Source organism: Scyliorhinus canicula, unplaced genomic scaffold (assembly GCF_902713615.1).
Source record: "Scyliorhinus canicula unplaced genomic scaffold, sScyCan1.1, whole genome shotgun sequence".
NCBI classification, from domain to species: Eukaryota; Metazoa; Chordata; class Chondrichthyes; order Carcharhiniformes; family Scyliorhinidae; genus Scyliorhinus; species Scyliorhinus canicula.
This window is the reverse complement of record NW_024056006.1, coordinates 1-14,872: the sequence shown is the minus strand read 5'-3', so window position 1 is coordinate 14,872 and position 14,872 is coordinate 1. Positions and strand designations below refer to the sequence as shown.

Genomic DNA, 14,872 nt, shown 5'->3' with positions numbered 1-14,872 from the left:
CATTCGAAAAAAAAAGAAAAAAAATCGCTTATTGTCATGAGTAGGCTTGGTATTTTCCCCGCTTCTGGACTGTGATAGAAATATTCAAACATGATTCGGTAGGTAAGCAAAGCTAAGCTTTATTTACGGACTACAACTGCTAGCAGTATGGCCGAGACTTGAAGTGGGAAGGCAGTCAAGTACAAACTGCTGGTTTCCTTCCATGTCTGCAGTATCACAAAAGAATAAGACGATTTTTATACATTATATGGTCAAGATAACATGAATAAAGCTTGGTCAGGAATTTGATCAAAAGTAAAACATAAGTAATAATCATTAAAATGGCGACACCTTGCTGACTATTAGAGGACTCGGGTCTCATATCGTTATCTTGTCTTTTGGTACATGTTTTAAGAGATGGAGCAAATTTGTTTAAGTACGGAAAGAGACACGTTTTTGGCTGATCGTTTGTATTTAGACTGCTCTGGTCTTATGGCGAACGAGCTTTATCCGAGTTTAGAGTCAGCCAGTTCTGGGTCAAGTTGACCTTGGCTGCTTGTATTTGTGCCCTAGGTTATGCGAAGTCAGTTTAAATTTAATTGTACCAAGAAAACCTGGCTAGTTTTCATTATTATTCATGCCATTATTTGCTTCGGAAAATACCACACTGTTACAGATCGGCTTTCTCAACCGACTATCAATAAATTCAAAAATGTCGGACGGACTTCAAGCGGCGAAATTGTTCTTATTTCCTGCAATGGGGACATTCGCAACTCCGGGGGCATATTCCACTTGTACAGAAACCGGAGCATGCAACCTGTGCAATCTCATCAAATGAATGGCGATCAGCGAACTGCGACATTCAAAGTCAACGTTACGGGAAATGATGATCTGGGAAGTTATGGCTGCCGGTATCAGACACATGTTGTAGGAAATTGGACGGATTCTCCATGGAGCAAAGATGTTGTGGTGACTGTGAATGATCAGGAACTGGATATGTCAATGCCAGGCATGTTTATGTATCTCAATGTATTTCTATTGTTTCGACTGTAGTCAACGAGATTTAGTTTTAAAATGATCTAACATTTAGTGAATATCTGCAAGGAACAAGTGCGGGAGGTCGGTTGTGTGGCCTTATCGTTTCCATGCATATTTAATTGCCAGTATCAACCACTCCCTCATCTTTCATCCTCAAATTGTGATGGCATCGTTAAAGGGAGGGGGGGGGGGGGGGGAAGTTCAAATACAAGTCACATGCATGGCTACCAACAAGACAGTCTGGCCAGCTCATAGCAAACGTTGTAACGTGTATTGTAGTTTTTCAATTTAAATGCCGCTAACTTTCAGGCAATTTCTGTATTTAACGTCCTCCCCTGTCCGAACTTGAATCGTCCCCTCATTGTATTAAAGGTAGGGTTCATTGTCGGTAATCATTGGATGCATACATTCTACGCTGCTCAACGGGGAGATGCGAAAATTGTCATTTCAGTTTCAGTGTTGAATACATTCGTTGAATCGGCCACAATATATAAACAGTAATTGTTTTGAACTGATTCCGCCGTAAAACCAATTTATCCTTCACATAACAATAGTAACAACTATTGGACTCTGTTGAAACATTGGAAATGAAATTAAATCAAAATCGCGTATTGTCAAAAGTCGGCTTCAAATGAAGTTACTGTATAAAGCCCCTAGTCGCCAGATTCCGGCGCCTGTTCGGGAACTGAATCGTGTGTTTGGCTGCCGTTGTCTGCTTTAAAAGCCAGCGATTTATCCCAGTGTACTGCCCACGCAAGTATATAAACGATTGAACCTTTGCTGTTTAGCAGGACTCTGTACTGTACATTAGATTTAGAAAACAGATGAATCGGATAGAAGGGCAGCATCCCTATCCAGGGAAACTTACTCTGAGTTGGCTCTTACAACTTCTGAAAAATGGTATGCCTCGATTCAAAATATGGGTGACTGTCAGGACATGAGAAATTAAACAGGGAACTCCAAATATTCGACGACATAGTGATCTGGAAAATCAGAGAGTTGCAGATCAAATAATGTTTTTGGAAGGATTGCTTTATTTATGCATCATGACTGACTTGGTTGCTTTACAGGGGGAATGATTTCTAAGCAAAGTGAATTGGGCGGAACACTGAATCATTGAAAATTGGGAGGAGGACTGACCAGAGTCAGAAACCTACACTGACTACTTAGTCTCGTGACCAGATAGGTGGCGGGCGAATTCCAATTGGGATGCAGAGTCGTGTATTTAGGCTGCCACAATATGGACAGACGACATAAGCTGCAATGTTTGAGGCTGTGCAGGAGCAAATTGACTTGGGTGCATAAGTGTACTGGTCAGTGAGATTAGCAGGAAAGTTTGAGTGAAAATATAATTTAGAGTACAGTATTCTGGGCTTTATTACGAGCGGCATAGAGTACAAGGGCAAGTGAGTTATGCAGAACTGATATAATACACCAGTTTGACCTCAGGTGGAGTACTGTGTTCAATTCTATTTGCTGTGGTTTAGGGTATGCAGAAGGGGTTCACAAGGATGGTTCCAGGGATGAGAAACGTCAGTTATGAGGTCAGATTGGAGGGTCATTTGGAGAAAACTGTCCAAGAGGAGACTTGACTCAAGTGCACAATGTGAGAATGTGGCTGGACTGAGCCGATAATTATACACAGAACTATACATATCAAACAGCTGCAGGTGGAGGACATTCGGCCCTTTGAACCTGGTCCATCTTTCACTACGATCATGGTTGATCATAAATGGCATGTCCTGATCCCACCTTCCTTCCAGAATGTTTGATCCCTTTTGTCTCCAGTTCTCTTTCAAATTCCTTCTTGAAACAACACAACGTTTACGCCTCAAATACTTCCTTTGGTAGCGAATTCCACAGAGTTATCAAGCTCTCGGTAAATATATTTCTGCTGAGACATAAACCTGTATCCTCAAACTATGGCCCACCAGGTTTGTGCTGCCCTACAACTGGGACCATTGATTCTGATTCTACCCTGTCTCATCTTTATCATTTTCTGTTTCTATAATACCCCGTCACTCTTCCTAACGCCAATCAATATAATACCAAGCAACTTAATCCCTCCTCATCTGTCATCCCAGGAATCACCCGAGTAAACAGTTGCGGACTCGCTCGATAGCAATAACATTCTCCCTCAGATAAAGGCACCAGCATTGCGCAGAATACTCCAAGTGTGGCCTCACCAATGCGCTATATAATTGCAGTAAAACATCCCTATTCCTGTACTCAAATTCTGTCACGATAAAGGCCGACATATCATCTGTTCCCCGTCGAGTTTGAGAGAGTACTTCCCCTGTTGCGTTGTGGATGGGTCAGTTCCCTGTACATATTTGAATGTGTCTTTCCCCTGTCCAGTTGTGAATGGGTCAGTTTCCTTTCCAGATTTGAGTCTGCCTTTGCACAGTCCAGTTGTGAATGGGTCATATCGCTGTCAAAATTTGAGTCTGTCTTTCCACTGAAATGTTGTTAATGAGTCTGTTCCCTCTCAAGATTAGTTTGTGACTTTCCACTGTCCAGTTGTGAAAGTTTACTTCCTTGTCCAGATTTTAATGTTCTTTTCCCATGTCCAGTTCTGAACGTGCCAGTTCCCCTGCAAATTCAAGTGTGTCTTTCCCCTGTCCAGTTGTGAATGGGTCAGTTCCGTCTCCACATTTGAGTGTGTCTTTCCCATGTCCAGTTGTGAATGAGTAAATTCCCTCGTCCACATCTAAATGTGACTTTCCCATGTCCAGTTGTGAATGGATCAGCTCCGTCTCCAGATTTGAGTTGTCTTTCCCATGTCCAGTTGTGAATGAGTAAATTCCCTCGTCCACATCTGGATGTGCCATTCCCATGTCCAGCTGTGACTGGTCAGTTCCATTTCCAGATTAATGGAGTTTTTCACCTATCCAATTGTGAATTGGTCAGTTCCCACTCCAGCTTTGAGTATGTCATTCCACTGTCCAGTTGTGGATTGATTTGTATCCTAAACAGCTTGGATTGTGATTTTCTTTTGTCCAAACATGAATGGTCATCTCCCTTTCCAGATTTGAGTAGTTTCTCCGTCTAGTTGTGAATGAATCCATGTCGGGATGTGAGTGTGTCTTTCAATCGTCCCTTTGTGAATGAGTCAGTTCCCCATCCAGATTTGAGTGTGTTTTACTCCTCTCCAGTTGTGAATGGTCCGTCCCCTCTCCCAATTTGAGTGTGTCTTTCCCATGTCCAGGGTTGAATAGGTCAGCTGCCTGACGAGATTGCAGTGTGTTATTTCCCTGTCCAGATATGGTGTGTTCCCTTTCCAGTTTGAGAGAGTATTTCCCCTGTCCAGTTGTGAATGGGCCAGTTGCCTCTCCAGATTTGCAGATTTGAGTGTGTACTTCCACTGTCCAGATATGAATGGTCAGTTCCCCATCCACTTTGAGGGAGTATTTCCCCTGTTCAATTTATGAATGGGTCATTTGCCTCTCTATATTTGAGTGTGTCTTTCCCCTATTCAACTGTGAGGTAGACTTTCCCTATTCTGTTATGAATGGGTCAGTTCTCTCCTCCAGATTTGCACGTGTCTTTCCACTATCCTGTTGTGCACGGATCAGTCACCTCTCCAGAGTTGGATGTTTCTAACCCTGTCCATTTGGGGTTGGGTCAGTTCCCTTGACAGTTTTGAGAGTTTCCCCTGTCCAGTTGTGAATGGGTCAGTTCCCTCTTCCAGATTTGAGTGTATATTTCCACTGTCCAGTGAGGAACGAGTTAGTTTCCCTTCCAGATTTGAGTCTGTTTTATTCCTCTCCAGTTGTGAATGGGCCAGTTTCCTGTCAAGATTGTAGTGTGCCTTTCAACTGTCGTTGTGCATGAGTCAGTTCCCTCTTCCAGATTTGAGTTTGCCTTTGCCCTGTCCAAAGATGAATGGTCAGTTCCACGTCCATTTTGAGAGAGTTTTCCCCCTGTCCAGTTGTAAATGGGTCAGATCCCTCTCCATATTTAAAGATACGCTTCCCCTATCCAGTTGCGAATGGGATAGTTAAATCGCTAGACTTGAATGTTATTTCCCCCTGTCCAGTTGAGTTTGGGTCAGTGTCCTTAGCAGATTTGGAAGTGACTTTCCCCTGTCCACCAGTGAATGGGCCTTTTCCCAGTCGAGATGTGAGTGTGTCTTTCACCTGTTCAGTGGTGGATTGGCCTGTTCCCAGTCCAGATGTGAGTGTGTCTTTCACCTGCCCAGTGGTGAAAGGGTCAGTTCCCTCTCCAGCTTTCGGGGTATTACCCCTGTCCAGTTGTGAGTGGGTCAGTTCCCTCTTCCAGAATTGAGTGTGTCTGTCTCCTGATCAATTATGAATGGATCATGAACAGTTGTTAATGGGTCGTGTCTCTCTTCAGGTTTGAGTGTGCTTATCGCATGTCCACTTGTGGTGAGGTCAGTCCCCTGCCCAGATAGTGTTGCCTTTCCACTGTTCAGTCGTGAAAGTTTACTTCCTTGTGTGGATTTGAGTGTGTTCTTTCCCTGTCCAGTTATGAATAGTCAGTTCCTGTGGAGTTTGCACATTAGAACATAGAACAGTACAGCACAGCACAGAACAGGCCCTTCGGCCCTCGATGTTGTGCCGAGCAATGATCACCCTACTCAAACCCACGTATCCACCCTATACCCGTAACCCAACAACCCCCCCCCCCCCTTAACCTTACTTTTTAGGACACTACGGGCAATTTATCATGGCAAATCCACCTAAGCCGCACATCTTTGGACTGTGGGAGGAAACCGGAGCACCCGGAGGAAACCCACACACACACGGGGAGGACGTGCAGACTCCACACAGACAGTGACCCAGCCGGGAATCGAACCTGGGACCCTGGAGCTCTGAAGCATTTATGCTAACCACCATGCTACCGTGCTGCCCGCAAACATTCTCCCCGTGTTTGTGTGGGTTTCGTCCCCACAACCCACAAATGTGCAAGCTAGGTGGATTGGCCATGCTAAATTGCCCCTTAATGGGAAAAATGAATTGAGTACTCTAAATTTAAAAAAATAATAGAATAGTCAGTTCCCTGTCCAGTTTGAGGAATTCTTTCCCCCACCCAGTTGTGAATGGGTCAAAATTCTCCCTTCATCCTCTCTGTCTTTCTCCTTTCCCTCTCTCTAATCTCCCTCACCGCCCTCCTCCCAACACTCTTTCTGTACTTCGCTCTCTCTTTCCCTCTCCCCAGTACCCCAGTATTTGGGAAGGAGAAAGAGAGAGAGAGAGGGTCAGGCACAGGAATCCAACAACCACAGCAAACTGAATTCAAATGCCCCCTGCGGATTTAATTTCACCCTCATATTTATGTCTCGGCCTAAAATACAGGCTTCATTCCGGCATTTACCTGCTTCGAGTTAAGGGACTTTTATTTTGAGCCATCGAGATGACTTCATAGTCGATGCGTTTGTTTTGAAAGTGACTCCACTATTTTAAAAATATTTTTTGAACAAATTTAGAATACCCAATTTATTTTTTCCAATTAAGAGGCAATTTAGCGTGGTAAATTCACCTGCCCTGCACATCTTTGGGTTGTGGGGGCGAAACCCACACAAACACGGGGACAATGGGTAAACTCCACACGGACAGTGACCTCGAGCCGGAATCGAACCTGGGACCTCGGTGCTGTGAGGCTGCAGCGTTAACTCACTGTGTCACCGTGCTGCCCTAAAGTGACCCCACTATTGTTAATTTTATGAATTCTGCTGGCAACTTGTGCACAGGGAGATCCCAAAAAAACTTTCAAAATTGAGTTCAGAGTTTCTGATCTGAGATTTCCCTCTCTCTCTCTCTTTCTCTGTTTCTGCGCCATTGTTGCAGTGTGCACATTGACGGCAGTATTGATTGCACAGTAAGATCCCACAAGCAGCAGTGTGATCATGGCTGAATATCCCCTCAGTCCCCTGTGAAAACGGTTCATCAACTCACTCAGTCCCAAGACTTTAAAATTTGAGATCTTTGAACCCACTTTGCAGTCCATGTGCTATTTTATTTTTAAGAGTTGTGATCACAATTGCTTTGTGGGCAAAAGCCGCAGTCCTGTGCATGAACAGCAAGATCCCACAGCAGCAGCAATGTCAACCTAACCAGGTGGGGTGCTGTCTCCCCCCCCCCCCCCACTCACTCCTGCTTCGAGTCCCATTCCCCCCTGGATCGAAACCCCTTCCTCCCCATCATCCTGTGCGTGTGGTTTGGACCAAGTCTGAAGAACTCCCTTCAATTCTCTGACAGCGTTAAACTGCCTCTCAAAACAAAGAAAAACCTTTTTAAAACCAAGTCCATTGATACACAGAAAGATCCCAGAAGCTGCAGTCAGCAGTGTTGAGTGTCGTTTAAAATAGCTAACAGGTTATACCGTGAGTGACCGGGGCACAGGCAATGAAATCCAACCCCCCCCCCCCCTTTCGGGACAGCCAGATTTAAAATAACCCCTGTTAGTTTGGATTTGGAAACACAATTGGAGAGCTTCACATTACAGATTTTAATTCACTCTTTGTCACCCACCAAAGGTTTACTGTGTTTGTGTCTGAGTGCAAGGCCGGGGTGGCAATAAAGAGACAACTCACGTGAGTGCGGCCTTTGGAGTAGGCCTCAGTCCACCCACTTGTCCTCTGGAGAAAATCCCTTGTCCAAAGATTCCTTGTCACATTGCAGTCTTCAAAATTCAAATTCCTGGGGAAAAGAGGGTGCAAATGAACAAAAACACAGGAAAATGTTTAAAGTAGAAACACAGCAAGAGGCGAAATTCTCTCTCTCAGTTACACAGACTCTCAGCAACATCCACCTAGAAATATCTCAGTTATTAACCAATGAATAACAAAGATTGAGAGGCAGTTCCCGCTTCCCTAGTGTTTCTCCATCTCTCTCTCTCCTCCCCTCACCACGATCTCATTCTCATTGTCCCTCAGATATGAACATTAAATCAGGGTAATAAGCAGACACACACTCACCCTGGGTGAAGCCTGTGGAATAGGCCTCAGTCCATCCATCCAACCTCTGAAGAAAAGCCCTGGTCCAAGGATTCCTGCTCACATTGCAGTCTTTCAAAATTCAAATTCCTGGGGAAAAGAGGATGAAAGTTAAGTGAAAGACAGGAAAAGTTTGAAACTATTTGATATAGCGAGAGCCCAGGATCCACTTTTCAGATACACAAACTCAGCAACATCCAAATACAAAAATGTCACAGCTTTCAACCAGAGACTAAAAAGGATTTAGAGACAGTTCCCCCCTTCTCTTGTGTTTCTCCCTGTCTCTCCATCCCGAACTCATTTATATTTCTGTCTTCCTCCTCCCTCTCTCTCTCTTTATCCCTCAGATATTAAAATTAAACCTCTGTCAGGTTAATAACCAGACACAACTCACCCCGGGTGAAGCCTGCGGAACAGGCCTCAACCAGCGCTCTGGATGAATTCTCACTCCCTCGTCATCCCCACCAAATCCTCCTCTTTGTATTCCCGACTACCTTAAAGTTCTCCAAATAAAAGTCCCTTGGGAGAAAAAGAGATAAAATTGGTTAGAAAGACAATAAGAGGGACATTTTCAAACCTACACAAAACAGCACAACAGGAGTCCAGCATTTCCACTCCCCTGTCAATCTCTCAGCAACATACCAACACACACAATTCACAGGTGAAAAACAAACAGATTGACACACTCAGCAACACACACAGACACACACTGAACAAGAGGAGCAATGTTTTCAGTGTAGTGGGAGGATTGGTTTGAGAACTGAAGTCCCCCAGACTCATATTTACCCTCAGTGAGCTGTGAGCAAACTCCAGCCCTAGTCTCTGCCATGTGTGGAATGTCTGCCTCTGAGGATTGCTCAATATTGACATGTAAATGTCGAGGGCGAGGAATGGTTGTTGCAGGTTCCAGAGTTTAGATATTTCAGTAAGCTCAGGGAAGGTGGTAAGAGAGGGGGAGGGGTGGCATTGTTAGTCAAGGACAGTATTGCGGTGGCTGAGAGGACATTTGATGAGGGCTCGAATACTGAGGTAGTATGGGCTGAGTTAAGAAACAGAAAAGGAGAGGTCACCCTGTTAGGGCTTTTCTATAGGCCTCCGAAAAATTACAGAGATGTAGAGGAAAGGATTGCAAAGATGATTCTGGATAGGAGCGAAAATAACAGGGTAGTTGTTATGGGGTACCTTAACTTTCCAAATATTGACTGGAAACACTATAGTTCGAGTACTTTAGATGGGTCCGTTTTTGTCCAATGTGTGCAGGAGGGTTTCCTAATGCAGTATGTAGATAGGCCAACAAGAGGCGAGGCCGTATTGGATGTGGTACTGGGTAATGGACCAGGACAAGTGTTAGATTTGGAGGTTGGTGAGCACTTGGGTGATAGTGACCACAATTCAGTTATGTTTACTTTAGTGTAGGAAATGGATAGGTATACACCGCAGGGCAAGAGTTATAGCTGGGGGAAAGGCAATTATGATGCGATGAGGCAAGACTGAGGATGCATCGGCTGGAGAGGAAAACTGCACGGGATGGGCACAATGGAAATGTGGAGCATGTTCAAGGAACAGCTGCTGCGTGTCCTTGATAAGTATGTACCTGTTAGGCAGGGAGGAAGTGGTCAAGCGAGGGAACCATGGGTTACTAAAGCAGTTGAAACACTTGTCAAGAGGATGAAGGAGGCTTATGTGAAGATGAGATGTGATGGTTCAGTTGGGGCGCTTGAGAGTTACAGGTTAGCTAGGAAGGCTCTAAAGAGACAGCTAAGAAGAGCCAAGCGAGGACATGAGACGACTTTGGCAGGTAGGATCCAGGATAACCCTAAAGCTTTCTCTTGGTATGTCAGGAATAAAAGAATGATTAAGGTAAGAGTAGGGCCAGTCAAGGACAGTAATGGGAAGTTGTGCGTGGAGTCCGAGGAGATAGGAGAGGTGCTAAATGAGTATTTTTCGTCTGTATTCACACAGGACAAAGACAAAGTTGTCGAGGAGAATACTGAGATACAGGCTACTAGACTAGAAGGGCTTGAGGTTCATAAGGAGGAGGTGTCAGCGATTCTGGAAAGTGTGAAAATAGATAAGTCCCCTAGGCCGGATGGGATTTATCCTAGGATTCTCTGGGAAGCTGGGAGGAGATTGCTGAGCCTTTGGCTTTGATCTTTAAGTCATCTTTGTCTACAGGAATAGTGCCAGAGGGCTGGAGGATAGCAAATGTTGTCCCCTTGTACAAGAAGGGGAGTAGAGATAACCCCGGTAACTATAGACCAGTGAGCCTTACCTCTGTTGTGGGAAAATTCTTGGAAAGGTTTATAAGAGAATGGATGTATGATCACCTGAAAAGGAATAATTTGATTAGAGATAGTCAACATGGTTTTGCGAAGGGTAGCTCGTGCCTCACAAACCTCATTGAGTTCTTCGAAAAGGTGACCAAACAGGTGGATGAGGATAAAGCAGTTTATGTGGAGTATATGGATTTCCGTAAAGTGTTTGATAAGATTCCCCATGGTAGGCCATTGCAGAAAATACAGAGGCATGGGATTCAGGGTGATTTAGCACTTTGGATCAGAAATTGGCTCGCTGATAGAAGACAAACGGTGGTGGTTGATGGGAAATGCTCTGACTGGTGTCCAGTTACTAGTGGTGTACCACAAGGATCCGTTTTGGGGCCGCTGACCTGGAGGAGGGCGTAGAAGGATGGGTGAGTAAATTTACAGATGACACTAAAGTCGGTGGAGTTGTGGACAGTGCGCAAGGATGTTAAAGTGTACAGAGGGACATAGATAAGAGGCAGAGCTGGGCTGACAGGTGGCAAATGGAATTTAATGCAGAAAAGTGTGAGGTGATTCATTTTGGAAGGAATAACAGGAAGACAGAGTACTGGGCTAATGGTAAGATTCTTGGTAGTGTGGACGAGCAGAGAGATCTCGGTGTCCATGTCCATAGATCCCTGAAAGTTGCCACCCAGGTTGAGAGGGTTGTTAAGAAGGCGTACGGTGTGTTAGCTTTTATTGGTAGAGGTATTGACTTTCGGAGCCATGAGGTCATGTTGCAGTTGTACAAAACTCTGGTGCGGCCGCATTTGGAGTATTGTGTGCAGTTCTGGTCGCCACATTATAGGATGTATGTGAAAGCATTGGAAAAGGTACAGAGGATATTTGCAAGAATGTTGCCTGTTATGGAGAGAAGATCATATGAGCAAAGTCTGAAGGAGTTGAGGCTGTTTTCGTTAGAGAGAAGAAGGTTAAGACATAACTTAATTGAGGCATGCAAGATGATCAGAGGATTAGATAGAGTAGACATCGAGAGCCTTTTTCCTCGGATGGTGATGTCCAGCACGAGGGGACATAGCTTTAAATTGAAGGGAGATAGATATAGGACAGATGTCAGAGGTAGGTTCTTTACTCAGAGAGTAGTAAGGGCGTGGCATGCCCTGCCTGCAACAGTAGTTGACTCGCCAACACTAAACGCATTCAAATGGTCTTTGGACAGGGATATGGACGATAAGGGAATAGTGTAGAGGGACTTTAGAGGGGTTTCACAGGACAGCACAGCATCGTGGGCTGAAGGGCCTGTACTGCGCTGTAATGTTCTATGATACCAATCTCCTTACTATTGATAAATGACACAGCAATCGATCCAGCAAGCTGCTGTCTTAACACAATCATCCCACAAGGACCACATTTCTGTATAACAGAATTGAAGCATACGTTAAAATACTATTGGGAAATGATTAGAAACAGTATTGTTTGAGATGTCCTCAGAGATCTGTGTGCAGCCCTACCCCCTGACATTCTGTGATGAATGTTTTCAGTCTGTCCGCTGTGATTGTTTACCAAAGATGTGCCTTCACAGGAGAGGCCAGAGGCATTTGTCCTGTCTATGGTTATGTTAATTCAGACGACAGCAACAGATCGAGCAATGTCCTGTTACTTCAGTCTTGATGTTAATATTTATTTCCCCCTGAATTTCTGACTAGTTTGGGATGTCTATTTGTCTGTTTCCCAAGGAGGGCTTTCTCTACAATGGGTAAAGACCGGTAAGGAACCCCAGGACGTTCCTGCCTTGGGAGTCTTTGATGGGGACAATCTTATTCTGTTACTCACAGGCATATTTCTTCAGTGATCTGCTCTATAATTTTGGATTCAATTTGATTTTTCCCACTGGGGACGTCAAGTTTATTCCTGAATAAATACAGGGACTTCGGCAACAACATCATATTATTAGACAGGGAGGTTCAATGGGGTTTTTCACTGAAATCCTCTGATGTCAATTTCTGAATTAGAAATTAAAATGAAACAATTTAGATTAAATTAAAATGGTCAGTTTGATAACCCTAACTGCTTTCTGTTAACTCACGCCTGTCACTCCTCTCTCACCTTGTTTTTAATTTGGGGAATTCTGAAGGCAGCGTGTGCACAGGAAGAGCCCACAAATGGGGCACATTCAAAATTAAGTTCAGACTCTCTGAAGATGGATTTCTATCTCTCTTTATACTCGAAGGTGTGCAAACTGACAGCAGGAATATTGATTGCACAGTAAGATTCCACAATCAGAAATGTGATCACGATGGAACATTCCCCACAGAGCTATGGGGAGAGTGGGATTAGTATTGGGGATTGTCACAGGACTGTGGGGAGAGTGGGAATAGTTTGGGGATTGACACAGGGCTGTGGGGAGAGTGGGATTAGTTTGGGGATTGACCCAGGGCTGTGGGGAGAGTGTGATTAGTTTGGGGATTGATACAGGGCTATGGGGAGAGAGTGGGGCAGTGTGATTAGTTTGGGGATTGATACAGGGCTATGAGGAGAGAGCGGGGCAGTGTGGATATTGATACAGGGCTATAGGGAGAGAGTGGGACAGTGGGATTAGTTTGGGGATTGATACAGGGCTATGGGGAGAGAGTGGGGCAGTGGGATTAGTTTGGGGATTGATACAGGGCTATGAGGAGAGAGCGGGGCAGTGTGGAGATTGATACAGGGCTATAGGGAGAGAGTGGGACAGTGGGATTAGTTTGGGGATTGATACAGGGCTATGGGGAGAGAGTGGGGCAGTGGGATTAGTTTGGGGATTGATACAGGGCTATGGGGAGAGAGGGGGCAGTGAGATTAGTTTGGGGATTGATACAGGGCTATGGGGAGAGAGTGGGGAAATGTGATTAGTTTGGGGATTGATACAGGTCTATGGGGAGAGAGTGAGGCAGTGAGATTAGTTTTGGGATTGATACAGGGCTATGGGGAGAGAGTGGGGCAGTGGGATTAGTTTGGGGATTATCACTGGGCTATGGGGAGAGAGCTGGGCAGTGGGATTAGTTTGTGGATTGTCACTGGGCTATGAGGAGGGATGGGGCAGTGAGATTAGTTTTGGGATTGATACAGGGCTATGGGGAGAGAGTGGGGCAGTGGGATTTTTGTTTGGGATTGATACAGGGCAATGGGGAGAGAGTGGGGCAGTGGGATTAGTTTGGGGATTGATGCAGGGCAATGGGGAGGGAGTGGGGCAGTGGGATTAGTTTGGGATTGATACAGAGCTATGGGGAGAAAGTGGGGCAGTAAGATTAGTTTGTGGATTGATACAGGGCTATGGGGAGAGAGCGGCGCAGTTAGATTAGTTTGGGGATTGATACAGGGCTATGGGGAGAGAGGGGGGAGTGAGATTAGTTTGGGATTGATACAGGGCTATGGGGAGAGAGCGGGGCAATGTGATTAGTTTGGGGATTGATACAGGGCTATGGGGAGAGAGCGGGGCAGTGGGATTAGTTTGGGGATTGATACAGGGCTATGGGGAGAGAGTGGGGAAGTAGATTAGTTTGGGGATTGATACAGGGCGATGGGGAGAGAGTGGGGCAGTTGGATTAGTTTGGGATTGATACAGGGCTATGGGGAGAGAGCGGGGCAGTGGGATTAGTTTGGGGATTGATACAGGGCTATGGGGAGAGAGTGGGGAAGTAGATTAGTTTGGGGATTGATACAGGGCTATGGGGAGAGAGTGGGGCTGTGGGATTAGTTTGGGATTGATACAGGGCTATGTGGAGAGATCGGGGCAGTGAGATGAGTTTGGGGATTGATACAGGGCTATGGGGAGAGAGTGGGGAAGTTGATTAGTTTGGGGATTGATCCAGGGCTATGGGGAGAGAGTGGGGCTGTGGGATTAGTTTGGGATTGATACAGGGCTATGGGGAGAGAGTGGGGCAGTGTGATTAGTTTGGGGATTGATACAGGGCTATGGGGAGAGAGTGGGGCAGTGGGATTAGTTTGGGATTGATACAGGGAAATGTGGAGAGGACGGTGCAGTGGGATTAGTTTGGGATTGATACAGGGCTATGGCGAGAGAGTGGGACAGTGGGACTAGTTTGGGGATTGGTACAGGGCTATGGGGAGAGAGTGGGACAGTGGGATTGGTTGGGGATTGATACAGGGCTATGGGAAGAGAGTGGGGCAGTGGGGTTAGTTTGGGGATTGACACAGGGCTATGGGGAGAGAGTGGGGCAGTGAGATTAGTTTGGGGATTGATACAGGGCTATGGGGAGAGAGCGGGGCATTGGGATTAGTTTGGGGATTGATACAGGGCTATGGGGAGAGAGTGGGGCAGTGAGATTAGTTTGGGGATTGATACAGGGCTATGGGGACAGAGTGTGGCAGTGGGATTAGTTTGGGGATTGATACAGGCCTATGAGGAGAGAGTGGGGCAGTGGGATTTGTTTGGGAATTGATACAGGGCTATGGGGAAAGAGCGGGGCAGTGTGATTAGTTTGGGATTGATACAGGGCTCTGGGGAGAGAGCGGGGCAGTGGGATGAGTTTGGGGATTGATACAGGGCTCTGGGGAGAGAGCGGGACAGTGGGATGAGTTTGGGGATTGATACAGGGCTCTGGGGAGAGAGTGGGGCAGTGGGATTAGTTTGGGG

General features: G+C 45.6%; 1 long non-coding RNA gene across 1 annotated transcript; it reads right to left on the bottom strand.

Moving 5' to 3' along the window:
- Positions 1 to 7,528: 7,528 nt before the first annotated feature.
- Positions 7,529 to 8,483, bottom strand: LOC119961441. The gene is made up of 3 exons (XR_005459659.1): positions 8,370 to 8,483; positions 7,958 to 8,065; positions 7,529 to 7,679 (listed from the first exon to the last, which is right to left on the bottom strand). It is a non-coding gene; the product is annotated as an uncharacterized LOC119961441 (long non-coding RNA).
- Between the last annotated feature and the right edge of the window lie 6,389 nt (positions 8,484 to 14,872).